The 4,550-nt window shown below is 47.0% G+C and overlaps 1 long non-coding RNA gene across 1 annotated transcript; it reads left to right on the forward strand.

The window, feature by feature from the left end:
- Window positions 1-59: 59 nt before the first annotated feature.
- LOC306815233 lies at window positions 60-2,136 on the forward strand. The gene is made up of 2 exons (XR_013777361.1): window positions 60-162; window positions 1,845-2,136. It is a non-coding gene; the product is annotated as an uncharacterized lncRNA (long non-coding RNA).
- The last annotated feature ends 2,414 nt before the right edge of the window (window positions 2,137-4,550 follow it).

Consider the following 4,550-nt stretch of genomic DNA (forward strand, 5'->3'; position numbering starts at 1 on the left):
TCCCCCATGGAGAAATAGGATTTCTTTTTTTAAAAAATGACTTTGTAGAGGAAAGGGGAGTTGCTGCAGCACATCAGAGGAGGAGCAGCATTCGTTTAACCCATGGTCTGCCAGGGAAGCACAAAAACGTGTCCCATTGCCATTCTTTCCCTGTTTGGACTGGTGCAGGATCTACTTTCTTGTTTCCTTTTTGACCTGTTTTACCACTTTTCAGTTATCATCTATTTGGAAACAGCAGTTGGAGTCATATAATTTTCCACAAACTTCTCCTCCTTCTGTGAATAGGTAATGTGATCCCATCCCATGGTGAAATGTCTTGTTCTTTTCCCTGGATTTGTCAGCAGGAAGGTCAGGAGCTGGAGGTGGCCAATTGATTGTTATTTCGAGGACTGATAATATATTCCTTAGTACATAACAATAATGATAATAATAGAAGTAATAACAGCAACAAATTCAATAGTCATAATAATATGAATATTAATCATAATAGTAAGAATGATAATAATATTTTGTTTTTAATCCAATTATGCTACACAAAATATTGGTGGATTTTTTTCTCCTCATGTGAATTCATTAAGGTTCCCAGGGGCTGGTCCATGGTGTTATAGGATTTGTTCTGGTGTCTTTGTATCTTTTCTCCATTTTTGGGCACTCTCTCCAGCCAGGGCTGCATCAATTGACCATTTTCCCTAATGAAATCATCAAATACTTGGATTTCCCAGCTGATTTGTCTAGACTACCAAGCACACCCCAATACTCTAATACACCTGATGTAACACCTCACATGTTGGAGTGGGGAGAGGGATGATTCTCTTGCACTTCTTTTAGTCAAATTTTCACAACGTTCTCCATTTGCTATTTCCCTTTGCAATTTAACCAATTTGTGTTGCAGTTAGATATCCTCTCTATGGGCTCTGTGTTGAGCTGTGCACATTCCATCTGTGCAAGCAGGCAGAGCTTGGGGTGAGGGCCAGAGGGAATCAGCCCAATTGCCCCCCAGGCAAGAAGACCCTGGTAGCTTGTCCACACTTTGCCCCAGCAGGGTTAATTTGTTTTTCTAAAGCTCCTCTCCTGGCTGTCTGGAACCCCTGCTTCTCTTCCAGGGCTGCCATTGGATGACTCATGTTTGGCCCCCTCCCACAATCTGTGTTTTTTTGGGTTTTTTTTTTCGTCATTGACAATATTTTATTAACATTTTATCTGTTAAAGTGTTACCTTTGAAGCTCTTCCAGTGTTGCAAAATCCATCTGAATGGTGAACATTGAATAACCCATAGTGAAATTCTGCCATCAGTTAAATTCACCCACATATATACAGAAAAAATTCCAATGCAAATGGTCAAACAATGCATATGGGGAGGAAAAGGTGGGATTGTACAGGACAGGGAGGAATAATAGGAGGTAGAGGACTGTGGGGACAAGTAGGAACACAGGAGGAGGAGGAGCAGAAACAGGAAAGGGCAGAAGGTTCCACCCCTCTCTGTATCTGCAGCCTCTCCCCAGCCCCAGGAGCATTGTCCCCATCACATGCATCCAGTGACCAGAGAGGGATTCATGATTTGAGAGGGGTGAATCTTGGTGTTTCTGACATTTATTGGGATAAATGCTGGTGTTTTTCTTATTTGCAGGGGTTGAATCTTTATATTTTGCTGGGGGGTTTGTCCAAATCTTGCTGTTGGGTGGATTTTTCATCTGTGTCATGATGTTTGGAGTATTTTTGGGCTGAATCTTGGTGTTTTGAAGGTTCTTATACACACAGGATGCCCAATGTCTTCCTGAGTTGCACTTGGGCAAGGAGGAGCCCCCAGCCCAAGGCCCTCTCCTCTTGTTTTTTCCCCAAACCAGGATTTTTCATTCCCGAGGCATTGACAGATGGAGGAGGAGGAAAAGCCCCAGAGATCCCTCACGAGGAGGAGCTGCAAACACAACCCAGGGAGCTGCGAGGATGAAAGACCCTCCCTGAGCCAGGAAGGCAGACGGAGATCCAGGCAGAGCTCAGAGCTGGTGGAGAAGCCTCATGGAGGGGAGAAGCCCCACAAGTGCTTGGAATGTGGGAAGGGTTTCAGCTGCAGCTCCCATCTGATCCAGCACCAGAGGAGCCACACAGGGGAACAGCCCTACGAGTGTGAGGAATGTGGGAAGGGTTTGAGCTGAAGCTGAGACCTGATCAAAGACCAGAGGATCCACACTGGAGAGAGGCCCTACAAGTGTAGGAAATGCGGGAAGAGCTTCAGTGACATCTCGAATCTGATGTGGAACCTGGTGATCCACATAGGGGAATGGCCCTACACCTGCTTGGAACATGGGAAAAGCTTGGGGTGGATGTCCACCCTGAGAAGACACCGGCACATCCACACTGTGGAAAGTCCCTACGAGTGTCCTGAGTGTGGGAAGAGGTTTCAGACCAGCTCCAAACTCCTCAGACATGAGCGGATTCACAGAGAGGAGAGGCCCTTCCTCTGCCTTGACTGCTGGAAGGGCTTCAAGGAAAACTCCACCCTCACTGTCCACTGGCAAATCCACAGCGGGAGATGCCCTCTGAGTATCCTGAGTGTGGGAAGAGCTTCTCACAGAGCTCAACCTTGAACCTTCACCAACGGGGTCACCACTAAGGGAAGCCCTGTGAGTGCCCTGACTGCAGGAAGAGCTTCGTGCTCTGCTCTCACTCCATCCCCATGGGAGGATCGGTGTGAGTGTACCACAAGCCATTTAGAGCTCTCAAAATTGGCAGAAAGTATCAAGATTTTCCCTAATATGGGCTCCCCATGTCCTTCACTGTGAGGCCCCACTCCAATGTCAGAGCCTGTTGGAGTGTGTAAAATAGAAGCCTCTCTGAGTCCCTCAGAGAGAGAGAATGCAGGGATTTAATTAAAGCCTTTACAGAAATTAAAATGCATTAAGTCACACAGACATGAAGTAGAAGTGTAAGTTTTAGTTTTAAGTTAGGAATATTATTACATGGCATAAATATGAAGTAGAAGTTTTAGTTCTCAGTAAGAGTATAGTGTAAGTGCTTTAAGAGAGTAAAAAGCCCTAAAATCTTGTTAAAGTTCAGGAACTTAGTCCCAGTCTGTCCTAGGTTACAGTGTGAAGATGTGCCCGAAGGTATGTATTCTATCAGCATCTTCATGAAGTGTTGAAACCAGGTGCAGCAGAGTTCCTTATCTCCATGGGAGATCTCTGCTAATGGGGTGTGGGAGCCCAGGGCATAGCCCTGGCCTCCTTGGGGGTCTCAAAACCCCCCTGGCAAGGGTCTCAAAGACTCCTGAGTGAGACCCTGGTGTCACAGGCACTGAATTCTATCCCCTGGGGGAAGTTGTCAGCACAAAGAGAATGGAAACAAGCTACCAAAATTAGTAAAGTATAAATTAGTTTTTTAGAATGTAGATAAATAGGGTTTTTTTGAATGTTTATGGTAAGTGACTCATGGCCAAGATGGAGAATTTTTGGGGTGGACACCTTTTCCTCCTTCTTCTCCCTGTCATCCATGCTGGGTGACACATTGGCACTTTTAGATTGGATGGAGTCAGGGCTGGACCATTTAATAAAATTGTATTGGATTGGTAAAATTTTGTAAACATGTAATACGTAGTACAAACTATATAAGATAAGCCCTGCCTTGACCAGGCAGATTCCACCATGGATGCCAGGCTGAGCAGACCACTGCTGGCCAGGAAAAAGGTGCCTGAGATAAGAAATAATAAACAATCCTTGGAACAAGAGAAAACCATCTCCAGCAATCTCTCTTCAGCTGCTTCAGAGAAAACCAGGGTTTGAACAACCTTCGTGTCCCTCTGGGAAGATCTCGGGGCAAAGGAGAAACCTCAGACTGGGACACCTGGCATCCCTGGCTGGGCATTGACACACACCAGCTCTGATCTTCTCAAGCACTATCACATCCACATGGATGAGCAGCTCTTCTCCTGCAATGACTGTGGGAAGGGCTTCAACCACAAGTCCACCCTCATCATCCACCAGAGCATCCACACTGGAGAGAGGCCCCATGAGTGTCCAGAGTGTGGGAAGAGCTTCTCAACCAGCTCTAACTTGATCCAGCACCACGGAGGCACCACTGAGGGAAACCCTGCAAGTGCCCCAAATGTGAGAACTCCTTCATGTGCTGCTCCATCCCCATGGCAGGATCTGCGCTGGATGATCCCCAGTGACCCCCGGTGGGCAGAGCCCCCCTGAGCCCTGGTGCTGCTGATCCGTGTTGGGAAGACACCTGGCTGGGAGCTCCACAACCTCCTGGCTCCCCATGGACTGGATTTTTTTTTACATTTCTCTTTGTCTTTCCCAAACACCCAAAACCAGGGTAAAAATAAAGATGTTGAACTAAGACGTGGTTGGGGATATGAGGGGATCTTCCAGGGGATGTGGGGGACACTGGGTTTGAGGGAATTGAGGGTTCCTGGGAGGGACTTGGGGGTTGCTCAGGGCTTTGGGCAGCCCAGACTCAGTGGCTCCAGCTCGACTGGGATACCCTGGTGGAGATTCTGATCAAAGGCCCCCTACCCTGACATTGTCCCCATGTCACCTTATCCCAGCTCC

The sequence above is a fragment of the Erithacus rubecula genome (genome assembly GCF_903797595.1).
Source record: "Erithacus rubecula genome assembly, contig: scaffold_1099_arrow_ctg1, whole genome shotgun sequence".
Classification (NCBI taxonomy): domain Eukaryota; kingdom Metazoa; phylum Chordata; class Aves; order Passeriformes; family Muscicapidae; genus Erithacus; species Erithacus rubecula.